This window comes from Aotus nancymaae, unplaced genomic scaffold (assembly GCF_030222135.1).
Source record: "Aotus nancymaae isolate 86718 unplaced genomic scaffold, 86718_ANA_hifiasm-v0.15.2.pri h1tg000030l, whole genome shotgun sequence".
Classification (NCBI taxonomy): Eukaryota; Metazoa; Chordata; class Mammalia; order Primates; family Aotidae; genus Aotus; species Aotus nancymaae.
The window spans coordinates 5,148,189-5,168,683 of record NW_026988443.1 but is presented as its reverse complement, the minus strand read 5'-3'; the positions used below and the strand labels follow the sequence as shown (position 1 = coordinate 5,168,683).

Sequence of the window (20,495 nt, the reverse complement as noted above, 5' to 3'; positions counted from 1 at the left end):
CTGTCTTCTGTCCATGATGTCCTTTGTAATGTGATCTTGCCACTCTGCATGGCTTCTAAGCATATGTCATGTGCTTCCACAAGCTCCCCGCCTCCTCCTCCAGGGATGCTCACATTTGGAACATAGCCACCATACTTTGAGGAAACCCAGGCCAGATGAGGAAGTCATGTGTAGGTTTGCCCATGGGAGGTTGTGTGTAGACATGTGCATGGGGAATCATGTAATTGTGCATGGGGAGTCATGTGTGATCATGTGCATGGGGAGTCGTGTGTGATAATGTGCGTGGGGAGTCGTGTTAGACATGTGCATGGGAGTCATGTGTAAACATGTGCATGGGAGTCATGTGTAGACATGTGCGTGGGGAGACATGTGTAATCATGTGCATGGGGAGGTCACATGTTATGTGGGTTGTCAGTCCCTGCTGAGGTCCCAGTGGACCTAAGGCATCAAAAGTGAGTGAGGGAGGGAGACTTGCAGATGACGCCAGCCTCAGTTGTCACCTGAGTGCAACCACCTTTAAGACCCTGAATGAGAACTGAGCTGAGCCCAGTTAAGCTCCAGAACCATGACAGATGAACAAATTGACTCTTTTTTTGATGGAGTTTCACTCGTTGTCCACGCGGGAGTGCAATGGTGCGAATTTGGCTCACTGCAAGCTCTGTCTCCCTAGTTCAAGTGATTCTCTTGTCTCAGCTTCCCGAGTAGCTGGGATTACAGGCATGCACCACCATGCCCGGCTAATTTTGTATTTTTAGTAGAGATGGAGTTTCTCCATGTTGGTCAGGCTGGTCTCAAACTCCTGACCTCAGGTGATCCACCTGCCTTGGCCTCCCAAAGAGCTGGGATTACAGGCTTGAGCCACCACGCCCAGCCGACTGTTGTTGTTTTAAGCCACTAAATTTTGGGTGGTTTGTTGTGCTGCAGTAGATAATCAGAACATTTAGTTTTTCTTTTTGCAGTACACTTGTTTTTTTTAGGAGCAGTTTTAGCTGCAATGGAAAACTGAGCAGAAGGTACAGAGATTTCCATATATTTCCAGTTTGTACACATGCACAGCCTCCCTCATTATCAACATCCTCCATCAGAAGGGTGCATTTGTTACCACTGATGAACCTACACTGACACATCATTATCACTCAAAGTCCATGGTTTACATTAGGGTTCACTCTTGGTGTCGTGCATTCTGTGGGTTTGGACAAATATGTGATGACATCTATGCACTATTCTGGTATCATACAGAGTAGTTTCACTGCCCCGAAAATTCTCTGTGCTCTATCTATTTATCCTTCCCTCCCACCAACCCCTGGAAACCACTGATCCCTTTACTGCCTCCATAATTTTGCCTTTTCCCAAATGTCATATAGTTGGAATCATACAGTATGTATATATCCTTTAAGCTTGGCTTCTTTCACTTAGTAATATGAATATAAGATTCCCTCACATCTTTTCATGGCTTGATAATAATAATTATTATTTTTTGAGACCCAGTCTCACTGCAGGCTGGAGGGTAGTGGCGCGATCACAGCTCACTGCATCCTTTACATCCTGGGCTCGGTGATCCTCCCGCTTCAGCCTCCCAAGTAGTGGGACCAGAGGTGTGCACCACCACACTCGATTAGTTTATTTTTATATTTTGTAGAAATGGAGTCTCCCTATGTTGCCCAGATACCAAACTCCCGGCCTCAGGTGATCCTCCTGCCTCAGTCTCCCAAAGTGCTGAGTTTACAGGTATGAGCCACTCTATGTGGCTTTATTTCTTTTTAGTACTGAATCATAGTCCATTTTCTGGATGTATCACGGTTGATTTATCCATTTACCTAGCGAAGAACATCTTGATTACTTCCTAGTTTTGGCAATTATGAATAAAGCCACCAGAAGCATCCATGTGCAGGTTTTTATGTGGACACAATTTTTCAATTCATTTGGGATAGATACCAAGGAGTGTTATTCCTGGATCGTAAGGTTAGAGTATGTTTCACTCTACAAGAAATCGCCAGACAGCCTTTCAAAGTGGCTGCACCATTTTTGCACTCCTACCAGCCATGAATGAGAGTCTCTGCTGTGGCACATCCTCACCAGCATTTGGTGTTGTCAGTGTTCTGGATTTCAGCCCTTCTCGTATGTGCGTAGTGGTATCTCATTGTTGTTTTAATTTGCATTTCCCTAATGACAGTGGTATTGCACATCTTTTCATATGTTTATTTGCCATTTGTATGTCTTCTTCAGTGAGGTGTCTGTTTTGGCAAAAGATGGTCTTTTGCCCATTTTTTAATCAGGTTGTTTGTTTTCTTATTATTGAGTTTTTAGAGTTCTTTGTCTATTTTGGATAACAGTCCTTTATCACATATGTGTTTTGCAAATATTTTCTCCCAGTCTGTGGCTTGTCCTGCCATTGTCTTGGCAGTGTCTCTCAGGGAGCCAAAGTTTTTAATTTTAATGAAATCCAGCTTATCAATTATTTCTTCTGTGGATTATGCCTTTGATGTTGTATTTTAAAAGTCATTGCCAAACCCAAGGTCACCTAAATTTTCTCCTATGTTATCTTCTAGGATTTGTATAGTTCTTCATTTTACATTTAGATTTCTGATCCGCTTTGAGTTAATTTTTGTGAAGGGTGTAAGGTCTGTGTCTAGATTCACCTTTTTGCATGTGAATGTCCAGTTGTTTCATTGAAAAGATCATCTTTACTCCCTTTAATTGCCTTTGCTCCTTTGTCAAAGATCAATTGACTATATTGATATGGGTATATTTCTAGGCTTTCTATTCTGTTCCATTAATCAAAGTGTCTATTCTTTCATTAATACCAGTCTTCATTGCTGTAACTTTATCGTAAGTCTTGAAGTCAGGTAGGGGAGGTCCTCTGACTTTCTTCGGTATTTAGATATTCTGGGCCTTTTACCTTTTCATATAAACTTTAGAATCAGTTTATTGATTCCATAAAATAACTTGCTGGAGTTTTGATTTGGATTGTGTTGAATCTACAGAATTTGAAAAGAATTTGGGATAAGGCTTCTTATCCATAAACAAATAATATATTTCTATTATTTAGTTCTTTAATTCTTTCATCAGAGTTTTTTAGTTTCCCTCATATAAACATTTTTGCATATTTTGTTAGATTTATGCCTAATTAATTCATTCTTTTGGGTACTAATGTAAATGATATTGTGCTTTTAATTTCAAATTCTATTTGTTCATTGCTAGTGTATAGGAAAGTGACTGACTTTTGTACAATAACCTTATATCCTGCAACTTTGCTACAATTGCTTAATTCCAAGAGGAATTTTTTTCCATTCTTTTGGATTTTCTGCAGTCAGAACAGTTTTTTAGAAAAACTTAGACCCTACTTCTTTGCTACTAAGATCTCATCTACCTAATGATAGATTTTGTTGGGGAATGGGTAGGAGCTGAGAGTGGAAAAAGAACTGTCATACCATGAAAGGTGCACAATAATTGTAAAACAGATCCTAATTTAAAGTACTTTAAAGTATCACGTGAGAAAATATGCATCTTAGATCATCCTTTCCCTAGAAGCACAGTGCACCCTGAGATCCTTCTTAGAGTAGAAGATGCAGCAGTGTTGGGGCCACGTGGCACCAGGTTGCCGGGGTGGGATGCCAGGAGCTAAGACCCAGGCTGTCCGGGGAGCTATGGGTGTCTGGACAGCCCCAGATCTGCATGGGGCCAAAAGCCTGGTGTTCTGGGATTGGAGATAAGGTGGTGCAGCTCTTGCCCACCATGGGGTCTTTTCCAAGCAGCCAGTGTCAGGGGCCTCAGTCCACAGGCTGCCAAATTGGTGCGTGTATGTTTTTTTCTGTGTTTGGCATAAAATAGCTACTTCTAGGCATGGAAGAGCCAAACAAAAGAACAAACAATAACGCAAGGATAACAAAACATCACTTTTTGCAGTAGACATGTGTGGTTTCCTTCTGTAGGGATCTTCTGCTCACAGCCCCTTTACAGCCTCTTGGAGAATCTCAATCTCAGGGGCTGACTTCTAAAGCCCAGGACTACAGAGGCCGTCATGTGACTTGGGCCTGGCCAATCAGCATATCTGTTGGCTTGGCCTTGGTGATTGGTTCAGGGATGGTCCCGTGACTCCAGCTGGTCCAATGAGAGCCCTCCTCAGGACTTCTGCCAGGACTTCCTGGGAACCCCGCCGGTGTACCCTTTCTGGTGGGATTGCCAAACCCTTAACACATCATCCTCGAGCTGGGATCGGGTGGGGAACAGCCTAGGGGAGGGGATGGTGACCCTGCCTGAGAGTGAAACCACCACAGAAGAGAGCAGGCAAGGAGGAGGGTCCTGATATGATTGTTTGAGGCTCTGGATCCTGGTGCTGGAAGGCAGCCACACCCTGGCATTTTCAGATACACGAACCAGCAACCCCTCTTCCATACTGAATCCTGTTTGACTGGGTGTTTGTCACTTGACTGACATCCTCTAAGAATTGTGCAGTGGGCCGTGTGCAGCCAGCCACCTCCTTCTGGAAAGACAGACTCTCAACTCTCTCTGAAAACAGGCTGTGTCTGTGCCTCTCTCTCCTTCCTAGAACCTGAGGACGTCCTTCCTGACTCCTCACACCTAGGGCTGACCCGGACGTCCTCCGAACCCCATACCCGTGCAGCCCTGCCTAGCGATCGTGCTCAGCAGCACCCACCTGGTACGCAGCTGCTTGGGCATCCATCTGTCTTTGTCTTCTCCTCTGGAAACTGAGTCCGGGGAGCTGGAACCCAATTGGCCCTCCCCTATGGGCCTGGGCACTCTGCCTGGCACTTGCCTGGTGCTCCGTGGACTGAATGGGAAAAGGAAAGCAGACCAAGTCACCTGGAAAGCAGGCATGAGATGAGAAAAGATCACTGGTCTTGGAATCCAAAAGTAATGGGCAGCATCGTGGCACTGCAACAGTCTGGCTATTTGCTTGGGCAAATCCTGGCTTTCTTTGTCTCCAGCTGCCTTGTCCATGGCAGAGAGGTCAAGGGCCTAACCCTCGTTGTGTCACAGAGAAAGCATGCTCAGGGCCAGCGTGTGGGCTCTCACACAGGTTCCTATTCCCTGGGATAAAAGCACACCCAGAGCTTCCTGCTTTACATCTGCAATCCCCTTCAAACCTCCCTGCTACTGGATCAGGAAGGCTCCATTTTACAGATGAGGAAATTAGACACAGTGAGGTTGAGTCAGTTGCTCAATGCCACACAGCTGGTCATCGAAAAAGTTGTCCTTGAGCCCAGACCTGTCAACCCCAGAGCCCTGACCCTAGCTTTTTTTTTTTTTGAAATTTTGATCATGATAGACCAGGAATGGGTCCTAGCTTTTAGGCTCCAGTCTCTCTGAGGTTGGAAGGGCTTCCCTGAGCAGTGGCCAAGCCAAGGGGTGCCTCAGGGAAACATTTTTGTTGTAGTTGTAGAGACAGGGTCTCCCTGTGTTGCCCAGGCTGGTCTCAAGCTTCTGGGCAAGTGATCTTCCCACCTCGGCCTCCTAAAGTGCTGGGATTACAGGTGTGCGCCACCACACCTGGCTGACTTAGGAAAACTTAAACCCACCTCACATCTCCCCCAGCCTCTAGAACCCCCGAGTTAAATTTACAGTCTGGGTAAAAATGCTATGCCTGTTTTTCAGCTTCAAGACCAGCCCCAAGCCCCTGCTCCTAAGGCAGATTGCCAATCTCCTAGCCTGTCCAGCCTGCCCCTACAGGGTGACCTGATGAGACAAGGAGTGGGGCTGGGATCCTCTGAGCCAGACCACACCTGAAGCTTCTGGAGAGCCAGCACAGGGAGATCCTGTCCTGAGCGCCAGGCCTTTCTGAGGCAAAGCTCCTCGGTCTACACATCTCAGCTGGTGCGTGGTCCTGGGTGGGATGCAAGGCCAGGCTCTTTCCAGTTTCGAGACTTCCTATATGGTAAAAAGTGAAGAAGCATCACAGTTTATGTACTGTGGTAGTGCACGTACATAAACAGCGTTCACAGATTAGTGCTTAACACACAAACGGTGTGACTTCACTATGCCAGGGGACTTAGCGTATTTAAAAAAAATGATTGATAGGTCACTGAAGGCAGCCTGGCCTGGCAATGGGCCCCAAGGTTCAAGGTGGAGAATGTCCTTGGTTTCCATCCTGTTCCTGTGACTTGTACATGACGGTATTTAGGGAAGGTGAAAGGCATACCTTTGTGGCGCTTGTCCTGGTAAAGTGGGCAACTAGTTGCCACAGTCAGGGTTGGGGAGGGGCCCGGGGAGGTGGCGGAGCCCTGCACCTTCACCCCATCACCTGTGCTGGAGTTCCTGCCATCAGAGGCTTCCTGAGAATTTCCAGCCACCAGAAGGGGGCAGACCGTGACTTCTGAAGCTGGGACACAATGGGTCTGTGAGGAGGCAGGCAGGAGGGGGTGGTGGCCAGGCTGCAACCACCACCTCCACTACCTCAGGACAAGCTGGACCCCCACTGGCTGTGCTTGGCTCTCAGGTGTGGTCTGGCTCAGAGGATCCCAGCCCCATTGCTTGTCTAGTCAGGTCACAGAGCTGGGGGCTGCTCTTGAAGCTGAAGAACAGGCACATTGTCTTTACCTAGAAAGCAAATGTAACTCGGGGCTTGGAGGGGGGCGATGGAGATTTGAGGCGGGTTTAAGTTTTCTGAAGCCAGCCGGGTACAGTGGCTCACACCTGTAATCTCAGCACTTTGGGAGGCTGAGGTGGGAGGATCGCTTGAGCCCAGGAGTTTGAGACCAGCCTGGGCAACACAGGGAGACCCTGTCTCTACAACAACAACAGAAACATTCCCATAAGCGACGCTTTGGCTTGGCCACTGCTCAGGGAAGCCCTTCCAGCCTCAGAAACCCCCAGAGCCGCCAAATCGTCCCGCATGGAAGACAGACACAGATGCAAGTGTCTAAATGCCTCTGTGCATCCTGGTTCCAGGTGGGCGGTGCTGGGAGATGGGGGCCTCTCACTTAGAAACTGCCTCCCCTCCCAAACCTGGACACATGGCCCACTGCTCCACACCACCACCACCAGTGCTGGAGGTCACAGGACGCCGAGGGCCTGTGGTATGTCTGGAGCTTCCTCCTGGACAGGCCTTTCAGCAGTCTGTTCTGCTGGGCCCGGTTCCTGCCGAAATTGAGTCCTTTGTGGATTCCCTAAGCCACAAAGCAACCCCAGCCCTGGGATAGCTCAAAGAGAATTTTTAAATGACACGAGCTGGACATGCAGCCACAAGGAGGTGTCTGCCAGGATTAAGGCGAGCTCCAGCTTGGGCCTTTGAAGGGTACTCGATTTCCCTGGGTGTCTGCCCAGATTAAGGTGAGCCCCACCTTGGGCCTTTGAAGGACACTCGATTTCCCAGGGTGAAGACAGATTTCCACAACAGTTAAGAAAAGCCTCCCCAGGCCACACTCGTGCACTGGGACAGGCCTCACTGTCCCCTGGAGCTGCCAGGGAGGTTCCAGGACAGCAGATATTTTTCACATCCCACTGTACACTGCTGCCCAGGCAGCGGTGCCAGCACTGGAGTCCCCGGACCTGTGTCTGCCCTGAGTGTCCTGACTTTATGCTGTCCCTTCTCAGCACGAGACCCACTGTGTGCCCAGCCCCCAGCCCCACCTGGTTACATGTCCATGGCTCCTACAGCCTCAGAGCAAAGTCCAAGCCTTTACTGTGTCTCTGACACACTACCAGCCACCTGGATGTCCAGTCCCTGGAGCCCTGGGCTTGCCCTGGGACCATCCCACATTGCCATGCTCTGTCTGGACGCTCTCACCCCCACTCTCTGCAGCTAACTCCTCTTCATCCTTTGAGGGTCAGCTAAAATGTGGCTTCTTCCAAGAGGACCTCCTTGCCCACCAGGACCCTCAGTCCTGTCCTTCTGCTCGGTGCTGTCACAGATCTCATCATCACTTATTTACATCACTATAGTCACAAGCCCAGCTCAGTGCCCGGCACATAGTAGGTGCTCAATCAATATGTGTTATGTGAACACAGGAGCCCATATGTGCCCTTATATGTGTCTACTCCCTCCAGGAGAGGCATACCTTGAAGGGGACTTTGATACTAAATCCAAGGGTACCCAAGAGGGACATCTGAGCCAACCTTAGGCCCCCACCTGCCCATGACTCTCCCCTCTTCATTCCCCTGAAATGCACTTTCTTCATTCACTACAGATCTAGAACCTCCTGCAGTAACTGAGCTGAGCTGGCTAGCTGCAAGCTCCTAGGTAGGGAGCAGGCACGGCCAGTCTAGAGGCTGCCCAAGAAACGGGCTTTGCTCCTCAGACCTCATCTCACCACCCTCCTTAGCTCGCTCTCTGAAGCCCACCTTCTTGGAAATTCAGGAGCCCTAGCCCCACCATTTCACTAAGCTCCCACCTCCAGCCTCTTGCTGGAAGCCCGTTGGCCAGAAGGAAAAGTGTCCCTTCCCCTAGATAAGGCCCAGGTCCCTCTGTGAGGCCTTTGGACTTGGCAGACAGCATTTGGTGCATCAATCATCATTCAGACTGGCTCTTTGAGCCACACACAGTACTCAGACCTGGGGGACACCAAGAGGAGTAAATCTGGTCCCTGCTTCCCGCCCCAAGCCTATCCCAGGAGCTCTCATCCTTTCTGTTCAATTTTAGTGACTCATAAGAAGGGATTAAGGGATCCTAAGCCAGCAAGAACTACATGTCACTGGCAGAAGAGGATGACAGAGCCTCCTAGAAGCCCACCCTTATGCTGTCTGCTTGGGGGGTCCTTTGGAAGCTGGATAGAGGACAGGCATCCCAGGAATGGCTGCCAGAGTTAAGGGGGAGTGGGGTGCAGCAGGCAAGCGGCACCCTGGCAGATGGGAGGCCCCATCCCAGCCTCCATCAGCTGTGTCCTTAGATAAACTGTTAAATCGAGGTGGCGAGTTATGTGGCCACAGTGGCCAGGTGGCAGCATAAATGAGTCTCACGTGTCCAGTAGAGAAAGCAGGACCCTAACCTGAAGGGTTGGCTACTCCAGCCTCTGGTGCCTGGCAGAAATATGAGTTGCCAGATTTGATGATTGTTTTTAAAAAAAAAAACCTCCCACTTTATTATTTTGTTTAGAAGCAGAGTCTCACTCTGCCACCAAGGCTGAAGTACAGTGGTGTAATCATAGCTCACTGCAGCCTTGAACTTTCGGGCTTAAGGGATCTTCCCGCCTCAGCCTCCCGAGTAGCTGGGACCACAGGTGTGAGCCAGCACGCCTGGTTATTTGTTTAAATTTTATTTTGGGGGGATGGAGTCTCGCGCTGTCACCCAGGCTGGAGTGCAATGGCACAATCTCAGCTCACTGCAACCTCTGCCTTGCGGGTTCCGGCGATTCTTCTCCTCAGCCTCCCAAGAAGTTGGGATTATAGGCGTGCGCCATCACGCCTGGCTAAATTTTGTATTTTTAGTAAAAACAGGGTTTTACCACGTTGGCCAGGCTGGTCTTGAACTCCTGACCTCAGGTGATCTACCTGCCTCAACCTCCCAAGGTGCTGGGATTACAGGCCTGAGCCACTATGCCCGGACTATTTTTATTTTTTGTAGTGAGGAGGTCTTGCTATGTCGCCCCAGGCTGGTCTTAGACTGCTGGGCTCAAGCGATCCTTCTGCTTCGACTTCCCAAAGTGCTGGGATTGCAGACCTGAGCCACTGCACCTGGCCTAAATTTCCCATTTTAAAGATTGGCTCAATTATAAAACAGAAAAACAACCAGAGCAAGGCAGATGAGGTTTCTGCAAGCCATACTTGATAGGGCAGTCTCTCAGTTAGGTTCTCAGAGGGGCCACCTGTAAAATGAGGGCACTGTTGGCGGGTGAGAGCCATCAACAGCCTGTCCTAATGGATCAGCTCTGCCCATAGGCCACAGGATCCCATGGCCACAGCTGATTGGACCAGGAGTGGGCACCTGACCCAAGGGCAGCCAATCCCAGGCTAGCAATAGTTTATACTGTGACTTGGGGCAAATAGTTTATGCTGTGACTTGGGCCACTGCCACCTTCACTCTCACTCCAGGTCCTTCCCTGCCCAGCCCCTTAAATCATTCAGAGCTGAGCTCAGATGGTACTTTCATACCAAGGCCATCTCTGGTCACCTCTGTTTAAAGTGTCCCCTGCTGCAGGGCAGATATTTGTTTCTTTTGCATCTTGTTCTGTGATGTATCTACAGTACCCAGAATGGCATCTAACACATCATAGACCCTCACCAAATATTTGTGGAACCAACTAGTAAATTCCCACAAGTCCTCCCTTGTTGTTCCACAGCCCCTCCCACATCTCGTGCTAGCTTCGGTGAGACTTTCTGGCAACCAAAAGAAGTAGATTAGGCCTGGTGTGGTGGTTCCCCCGGTAATCCCAGCACTTTGAGAGGCGGAGGTGGGAGGATCGCGTGAGGCCAGGAGTTGGAGACCAGCTCGGCCAACATCACAAGACCCCACCTCTACAAAAAAAAATTTTTTTTTAATTAGCTGGTTGTGGCAGGGCGTGGTGGCTCACTCCTGTAATCCCAGCACTTTGGGAGGCCAAGGTGGACAGACCACTTGAGGTCAGGAGTTCGAGACCAGCCTGGCCAACACGGTGAAACCCTGTCTCTACTAAAAATACAAAAATTAGCTGGGTGTGGTGGTGTGCGCCTGCCATCCCAGCTACTTGGGAGGCTGAGGCATATAGAATCGCTTGAACCCAGGAGGCAGAGGTTGCAGTGAGCCGATATCAGGCCACTGTACTCCAGCCTGGGCAATACGGCGAGACTCCATCTCAAAAAAATAAAAAATAAAAATAAAAATTAGCTGGTTGTGGTGGTATGTACCTGTAGTCCCAGCTACTCAGGAGGCCACAGGAGGAGGATCACTTGAATTCGGAGGCTGCAGTGAGCTATGATCATGCCACTGCACTCCAGCCTGGGTGACAGAGACCCTGTCTCTAAAAGAAATAACAAAGGTAAATTTAAAAAATAAAATAAAATAAATAAAACAAGAAGTAGATGAACACACTTCCTCACTGGCTATTATGCAGAGTAAATAAGAAGGCTCCGCAACAGGGCCAAGCGCAGACCCCGGCTCCTAGTAACTCCTCAGTACACGTGTGGATGTTTCTCTCAGGTCTTTGTGCTCTTTTTCAGTTGTAGTGAAGATGTCAACATGTGGACATCTCCGTGGCCTCCGCAGGCAGATAGGAGCCCCATCAGTGATTTGGAAAAGCACCTGGTCAGTCTCAGCCCCACAAATTCACTGGGCCCCTCACACTCATAGCCTTTCTGGAATCCTGAATCTGGGTCCGTTCCAGGCCTGCTCAATGAGCACCCAGACACGGGTGGTGAGCATCACGCTGGAGTCTGTGTCTGATAAAGCGATCACTGAGCAGCCTGTTCACATTGTGTGTCATCCAAAGGAAAACCCACTTTAAACATCAGATAAAATATGACAGGTGTTTTAAGAATGTATTTTCCAAGCAATGCCCCGCGATGGGAACAGAGCTGGCGGGCAGGTTGAGTCTGCGCTGCTGAGCCGAGCAGTGAGGCTGCTGCAGACACTTTAGAGGGTCCACTGTCTCTGGCTCAGCATTGCAGCCTCGTCGATGCCTAGACTGGAGGGGGCCTTCAGGCCGTGTTGCTGGCAGCTTGGGAAACCAGCAGTGGGGGTGTCACACCTGAGGGTAACTGCCACGCTGATGCTGGAACCCCTTCCTGATGGAGAACTACGAGGCTGCTGGTCGGGCCTGGCTAGACTCTTCCTGGGGACCCTGGGTCTGTCACTCTGCTTCTCTGGGACTCAGCCTTCTTCTCTTTGAAATGGTGATAACCATACTGATTGTATGAGGCCATTCTTACATCACTAGAAAGCAATACCTGGCGCTGGGTAATTCATAAAGAAAAGTGGTGTGTTTGGCTCATGCTTCTGCAGATTGTATAGGAAGCATGGCACTGGCATCTGCTTGGCTTCTGGGGAGGCTTGGGCAGCTTCTACTCATGATGGAAGGTGAAGCAGGAGCAGGCTGTCACATGGCAGAGTGGGGACAAGGAGGGTGGGGAGGTGCCACACACTTTTGAACAACCAGACCTTGTGAGAACTCATGATCACGAGGACAGCATCAAGCCGTGAGGGTTCACACCTGTGAGCCAAACTCCGCCCACCAGGCCCCACCTCCAGCACTGGGGGTTACATTTCGACATGAGAATTAGGTGAGACAAATATCCAAACTCCATCACCCACCCACAGGGAGGATTAAACAACATTGGTGGGGGGGTTAAAGCACTTGGGATTTTTTTAGAGGAAGGTTCTCACTCTCTTGTCCAGGGTAAAGTGCAGTGGTGCAATCATAGCTCACTGCAGTCTCAAACTCCTGGGCACAAGCAATCCTCCTGGCTGAGCCTCCTGAGTAGCTAGGACTAGAACTGGGCGCCACCATGTGTGGTGACTTTTAAATTTCTTTTGTAGAGTTAGGGTCTGGCTATGTTACCCAGGCTGGTCTCGAACTCCGGGCCTCAAGTGATCCTCTGGCCTTGGCCTCCCAGAGTGCTGGGATTACAGAACTGAGCCACCCTGCCCAGCCTTAAAACACTTTGAAAATGAGTTTATTATTTTAAACCAGCAAAAATCTCAAGTGAAAAAAATTTCAAGTCATGCAAAAGGCTCTAAGATAAAGTTTCCCTGCTGACCCTGGACACTGGCTTCTCCCTCCCGCCCCCCAGAGTGTGTCCTTCCCACACACATGAACACCCATACACATTGTCCTGGGCTTGGCTTTTTCACGAGAGCCTATATATGCCTCTGAGCTTTCCATGTCGGTTTAGAGAGTGTGGCCCATCCTTTTCAGTGGCTGCCGTGGATTCTGTTAGCAGTTCCTGTGGCTGTCCCGTGCTCTGTTAGCAGTAGCTTGCTTATGGGCATTTGAGTGCTGAAATTTAAGCTGCAGTGAATAGCCTGGTTCGTGTGTGCAAGAGCTTTGGAGAGTGGGAAGCACCCTGTAACTTAAAAGATTTTGCTGGGGACCTAAACAAAGCGTGGGGAAAGACTGGGACTCGTGGCTAGTAGGTTCAGGATTTGGCTTTGCTGACTATTTACAAATCTTCTTCCTCAGCCCAAACCCGATTTTGTACCGGTCCATGGTGTGAGCTGAATCACATACAAAGATGAGTTTTATAGACATTCAGCACTTCCTTACCCTGGAGGAACATCCACAAGGACTCTGCCATCGCACTGACTGAAGAGACATTTGAACTTCCAAGGGTCTACACAGGGAGGGCAGGTGGGGGCTGCTGGACCCTAAAGAGCCTCCCATGCCCTGAGATTCTTGTGCATTTGGAAGCTCTTGATGTCATAGATAGCCGAGGAGGCTGCCCAGTTTGCAAGACTGTTCCAGGGGCAGACATTGCCCACCATGCTACAGACCTGTCCCTACCAGCCAAGGCCAGGCAGTTTCTGGTTCCTCCACGGCCCCGCCTCTTCTGCAGATGATTGACAGTGAGGTGCTCATCTGCTCAAAGGAGAGCTGCTTCACTGGTGGGGGTGTAGCCTCAACCATGACCCCTGTTGGATAAACTGCAACAAGACTCTATGAGACCATCACCATACAGGATCGCCACCCCTGTACCGCCCCCGCCGCCCACTAGGCACTGAGAAAAAGCTGGGAAAAGGTTCTAGTATGGTTCCTAATCCCCATGAAGAACTAGTAGAGGCCTCCTTCAAGGGATAAGCCTCATAGCAGATGGACTTACAGGCTAACTGAATGATAGTCACATAATCATAGAATCTGCTATGCTGTTTCCACGTCTATTTTCTCATTTCATGCAGAGAAGTAGGTAGAGCAGGTGTTATTTCCATTTGACAGATGGGAGAATTGAGTCTCCAAGACACCGTGTGGGGGACATGCTGTTGGTTGCCTGTCCCACAGCCATTCCCCATCTTCATCCCCATTTTGCTTGTCTTTCTTTTTCCCAAGGACCTGTTATTCTTCCCAGGGAGAGTTGGCCACTCCATAGCCCAGGAGTGATTTTTGACTGATCAAGCCCTGTTGACCTCTTTTTCTTGCCAAGGACGGATAAACAGGGCATGAGGTCCAGCGCTGGCTGAGAAGTCAGCTGGGTGCTGGTGGGGAGGTTTCTCTCAGTCTGATAAAAGCACCCAAGATAAGAATATTCCCTTACATTTTTTGCCTTTGATCATCATTGGCTACGTGTGATTTCTGCAACTGCTGTAGCCATCTTGGAGTCAGGCGAAGAGTTAGTCCAAGGTGCAAGTTGCCGTGCTAAGGATGTGTACCTGTTGTCTATGGCCATGATAAGACTGTGTAACAAGCAACCTCAAAACTCAAAGGCATTCAGCAAGAAGCGTTTATTGCTCCTGTGACTGGAGTCAGCTGATCTATGAGGTTAGTGCAAAAGTCATTGTAGCTTTTGCCGTTACTTTTGCACCAACCAAATAGGTTGCCTCAGATATGCCCTTTGTGTCTCTCATCCTCCAGCAGGTTCTCAGGGAAATGGCAGAGGTGCAAAGGAGAAGCCCCAGCATGTATCATGCCCATTTCAAGCCTTTGCCTGCATCCATGTGCTAGATTGCATGGGTCAAAGTCAGTCCCATGACTGAGCCCCATGTCAAGGGACTGAGGCTGATAGGTACCCAGGGATGTGGTTACTGCATGAATTTGAGGGTAGGGATGAAAAATGGGGACCATTGTTCTAACCTACCACAGATGGCAGGGCAGAAAGATCAAAGGAATCTGCTTCCCAAGAATGTGGTTGAGTTGCTGAATTAATCAAACCTGGAGCTGCCCTACCTTGAAACTACTGATTATTCAAGAATAAAGCTGGGTGCAATGACTCATGCTTGTAATCCCAGCATTTTGGGAGGCCAACGCAGGGGGATTGCTTGAGGATTCAGGAGTCTGAGACCAGCCTGTGCAACAAGCAAGACCCTGCCTCTATAAAAAATAAAAATCAAACAATTAGCCAGGTATGGCGGTGCACGGCTGTAGTCCCAACATGAGGCTGAGGCAGGAGGATGGCTTGAGCCTAGGAGACTGCAGTGAGCCATGATCACACCGCTGCACTCCAGCCTGGATGACAGAGTGAGACTCTGTCTCTACAAAAAAAGAAAGACAAAGTATGATTTTTTGGGCACCAAAGATATCAAAAGAAGAAAAAAAGAGTTCTCATTTTTTTTTTTAGCGATTTAGTGGTTAGTCTGTTATTCACCCCCCGAATCACTCACAAGCCCAAGATCCCCTGGCTGGAAACTGGTGGAGCTGAGGCTGGATCTGAGCCTCTTGCAGTGCCTCGGTGTCCTGGGCCTTCATTATGTTTCAGAGAGTGTGGCTGGACCTCCTGCTCTGCAACCCCAGACCACAGGAAGCTTTGGCAGGCACAGGGCCTGGCCTGTTCAGGGAGGCAGAGAGAGACTCCTGCTCTGTGCTATGGCCTCACACTTCTGAAGTGTGAGCTGGGTGTGGTCTCAGGGAAAGGCTCAGGCCCTGAGGAGCTGGGCCGGTTTCCTCTGGGGAGACAGATGTTCCACTGGGGAAAGGGGCCCATGCAGTGGCTTTTATCTTGGGCTTTGAGGGTCACTGCATATGAAGGAGTCTCCCAGACCAGTCTCTCCACTCATAGAATAGTTCCATCCAGAGCCATCTGGTCCTTCCCCCGACTCCACACAGGCACATACCCAAACCATGCCAGGCTGATCAGTCAAGGTCATGGCTGCATTCCCACCAAAGACAGCAGCTCCCCTGGGCCTCCTGTAAACAGAGGACCCAGAAGGATCCCAGAAGGTCCACAAACCATCTTTAGTCTCCTCTTCAGCTCATTCATGAAATGTGTTTGCAAAGGGGACGTCTACTGGATTGGATTCTCCCCATCTTTCCCCAGGTTCTGCATGGTGGAAGTGGAACTGAGCAGTTGCCCCTTGGAAAAGGGTGTGTAGGCTAGGAACAGGTCAGCGGCATGTAATGGAAAACTCAGAATAATAGTGCCTTTAAAAAGGTAAAGTGTGGCTCATGCCTGTAATCCCAGCACTTTCGGAGGCAGAGGTGGGAGGATCATGAGGTCAGGAGTTTGAGACCAGCCTGACTAACATGGTGAAACCCTGTTTCTACTAAAAATACAAAAATTAAACAGGTGTGGTGGTGCATGCCTGTAATCCCAGCTACTCAGGAGGCTGAGGCAGGAGAATCACTTGAACCAGAGAGGCAGAGGTTGCAGTGAGCCGAGATCGTGCAATTGCACTCCAGCCTGGGTGACAGAGCAAGACTCCATCTCAGAAAAAAGAAAAAAAGGTAAAGCTTACCTCTCACCTATAAAACAAGCCCAGATGTAGGCAGTTGAGGGTGGTAAGATAGCTCTACCCTCAGTGACCCAGGCTTCTCCTCTTCTGCCCCACCAAACACAGCACTGGTGCCCATCCTCAAGATCACTGTATGGCCCAAGATGGCTACCAGAGCTCCAGCCATCATGACCAGGATCACAGGACAGTCATAGATACAGGAAAAGCAGAAGAGCAAAAAGAAGCTCCTCCCAGCTCTGGCAGTTCCCTTTCAACATCCTTCACAAAAGTCCTGCTCAACAGTTATGCTCACTTCTCATTGGCCGGGACTATCTTTGGCTGCAAGGGAAGTAGAGAAATATGCATGCTGAACATCAGTGTTTGATAACCTCAAAGAGGAAAGGAAAGCCTGGGTGGTGGCGAAGGCCAAGAGCAGCCTCTGCCACAAGGAGTTCGACCTGCCTCTCAGGCCACCACAGATCTGCTGGTCACCTAGTATGTGCCAGGCACAGGGCTGGTCTGTGCCACACAGAGATAATCAAGACACAGTCCCTACTCTCAAGGAACCAACAATGAAGGGCGGAGGGTGGACCACAGATAAAGCGGCTCTCATAGTGATGAGTTTGTTTGGGAGACAGAGTGTTTTTTCGGTTTTGGTTTTTGTTTAAATAGCCGTCTTTGAAACCTGGGAGCATTCACACACGCTCTGGAGTTTTGAAGTCTCTTCTAACATTTGGAGCTCTGGCAGTGCAAGGCCTGCATCCTTTCGTCATGGCAGCAGTTGGCTGGAGAAGTGGCTGCACTTTCTAGGAAGGCCCCTCTCCTGTTGACCACAGTCCCCACCCAGCTCTGTTGCCTCACACCACCGAGGATTCCTATGTGGCCATGGTGGGGATGCTGGTGGGTGGCTGGACAGTGAGCTGACACCGTGAAAACCACCCTTGCCAATGAGAACTCACTGGAATTTGTGCCTCTCAGGGAGGAAAATGGCTCTGGAAATAAAAAAGCAAACCAAACCCACAGGCCTTTCCGAAGTCCTGTGCTCTTCTCCAACAGAGAGAGGGAAGATGTGAAAATATCCTTTTCACCCTCTCCTTTCTTTGAGAAGGCATCTCTGGCACATAGAGACAGGGAGGGCTGGCAGAGGCAGGCGTTTGTCTCTTCCTAACAGGCGACCCCCGTGTCAGGCCAAAGGCGGCCCTAACTCGCTGAAGTGGGAGCAGCTGTCGGGAGTGCCTCCGAATCCAGCAGGGACCCCGGTTCCCAACTCAGCTCACCTTGGAGCAGAGGTCCCTCATTAGTGCTCGGCGCCTTCTTCGCAGGCTGCCCCCTGCAAACCTTTCTCCCGGGCCCAGGGCTGGCAGATCTTGCTGGAACCACCCTCTGTCTCGCTTCAGCGCGTCCGTCTGGCAGCCCCAGAGCCCGTGCAAGCCGTGGGGAGCTGCGGCCCATTCTGGGTGGCCTCCCTCCTGCCCAGCCCAAGGGCGTCTTGCAGCTATAAATTGAGTAAATTGAAGATGTTACTGAGGGTTGGAGATAAAAGAGAGAGCTGGGTGTCTCCATGAATAAAACATGGGAGGGAGGCCATTTCTTGGAAAAATAGAGAGAATAAATTGCGGTGGATCAATTTTATCTAATTTCTTGGCCAAGCTTCTGACATGCAAATGAATGTGCTCATAATTTATGAGTGAGCTATGGAGATTACCAGAGGGAAGGGATGACTGGAGTTCTGGTGGGGGAGGGGGGGTGCATGACGAGGATTTAGCAAAAGTCCACTAGGCTTTTTCTCCTTAAAACCTAAAGATTTAGAAATCCTCCCAGGGAAGGTAACAGCCAGGCAGAGTAAATGCTAGATTCCTGGACCTGCCTTTGGGGCCAGTTCCTCTGATGACCTACGCTCTGTCCTCACCCCACTGAGGACCAGCCTTGATCACAGCAGATGTGGTTGTTAGGCCACCAGGCCTTTGCTCAGTGGGTCCCCACCTCCCTGCACCAGTTCTGCCGGCTGGATTCATCCTTGACCTTTGGCTTCCAGCTTGAGACTTGCCTGATAGGTCTCATCTGAACTCACGCTTCCTTCTGAGCGCCAAAACCCTCTGGAGGAAAGGGGCACCTGTCTCTTTTCCTTAGAGATGGCACATCGGCCCAATCCTGCCTCTGCCATGCTTTCTTTTGCCTGAGCAATGGCGGTAAAAAGTCTGAATTGGTTGCCAATGTTGAAAAAAAAATGGTAGATTTCTCATGCATTTTAGGATGTCTGGCTTCTACTGAAAGATCAGGACATCTGGTTACACCATCTCTTGTTTTCGCTGGCAGCAATGGTCTGGAGTCAAGGTAGTTCCTGGCCCTTCTAGGCAGAGCCTTCGGGCCCCAATTTGCTTCAGACCCTACCCCTCCCTATTGCCTCTCTGGCCCTGAAGTCAAATGGCAGTTGCTATTGATTACTGGGTTTGCACAGTTGTTTTTCCTATAGAGAAGTTAATGGGAAAGTGAAATATCTCCTTTTCTCATAACTCTAACAACATGAGAGAGTTAGAGGGACAGAGAGAGAGCAAGTTTCAAGAGGGAGAGGGCACAGTTTGTGGGATTTTTGGTGAAAGTGATGGATGACATTATGGTAGGTATGGCGGAATTTCACTGTGTTGTCCAGGCTGGCCTTGAACTCCTGGCCTCAAGCAATCTTCCTGCCTCAACTTCCAGTGTAGCTGGGAGCACAGGCAGGAGCCACCATGCCCAGCTCATCCCTTTTTTTAGTAATTATTGAGCACCTACTATGTGTGGATTATGAGGGTATAGTGGCAAAAGATTAGGTCTCTGGCTTCAGGGAGCTTAGTTCCCAGGGGTGAAAGAGAAAGAATACACACAAAAGCAGATAAACAAGGATGATTCTAGAAGGATAAGAGTGCCGTGAAGACCGGATCTTCACCAAGGAGGCTACTTGGAAGAGGTGACCAAGCCCCTGCTGATGAGAAGGAAGCAGAACTGTGAAGATCGGGGGAGAAACAGCAGTGCAGAGGCCCAGGGGCAGGGTGGCTGAGCTTCTGGCAGAGCCCTGCAGGGGACTGAGCTCAGAACCCCTGCTTCTTGGCAGTGGTGGGGAAGGAGTGCACCGACCTGCATGGTCACTGAGTTCCCTGCAAGGTCCTGCACAGGCTTGAGTTTGTAGCCTTCCTCTCATCATGCCAATTCTCTGTTCCTGAAACATGATGTCCCAGGGCTGCAGGAGCTTGAAGAAGGAGTACAAGTCACCCAGGCCAGTCTCTGGGGGCTGCTCAAATACTCCCAGTGGGGCGTACTCTTAGTGAGAGCCTGTTATGAGCAGAACGTGCCTTCCTGAAATTCCCATGTTGAAGACTAACCCCCAGTTTCATGGTATTTGGAGGTGGGCTCTTTGGATGGTGATTAGGGTTAGATGAGATCATGGAGTGGGACCTTCATGATGGGATTAGTGCCTTTGTGGGAAAATGAGGAGACACCAGCTTGCTCCCTCCACTGTGAGATGACACAGCAAGAAGGTGGCCGTCTGCCAACAGGAAAGAGAGCCCTCACCAGAACCTGACCATGCACCCTGATCTCAGACTTCCCAGCCTCCAGAACTGTGAAAAATAAATATCTTTTAAGCAGCCTCCCAGTCTATAGTGGTTTCTTATGTCAGTCTTAGCTGATGAAGATGGAACCCATGAGATAGACTCCACTCCCACTCTACAGATCAGGACACTGAGGCACAGCGGGTTTGGTAAGTTGTGCAACACAGATGGTCAACTGGAAAGAAACCAGCTTTGAACCCATGTCTAGCTGGCTCCAATGCCCAACCTGACTAGTGCCCTTTAGCCCTGTCCGAGTGCCCCTTTCTTGGTCTGCTAGGATGACAAGTTTTGTAGTCAAAATAACTTATCATCCCGGTCTAAAACCTTGGATGAACCAGGTGCAGTGGCTCACACCTGTAAGCCCAGCACTTTGAGAGGAAGAGGCAGGAGGATTGATTGAGGCCAGGAGTTTGAGACCAGCCTGGGTAACATAGCGAGACACTGTCTCTACAAAAAATTTTAAATATTAGCCAGGCATTGTGGCATGCACCTGTAATCCCAGCTACTCCAGAGGTTGAGGTAGAAGGATTGCTTGAGCCCAGGAGTTCAAGGCTATGAGAACTCCCTGGAATTTGTGAGTGAGCTATGATCATGCCATTGAACTCCAGCTTGGATGATGGCATGAGACCGAATCTCAAAAAAAAAAAAAAAAAAAAATCTTGGACAGGCTGCATGCAAGACAC

The 20,495-nt window shown here is 49.6% G+C and overlaps 1 pseudogene; it reads left to right on the top strand.

Annotated features, from left to right (window-relative positions):
* The window catches only part of LOC135277192 (NANOG neighbor homeobox-like), a 70,371-nt pseudogene extending 59,150 nt beyond the window's left edge, over nt 1-11,221 (top strand).
* The last annotated feature ends 9,274 nt before the right edge of the window (nt 11,222-20,495 follow it).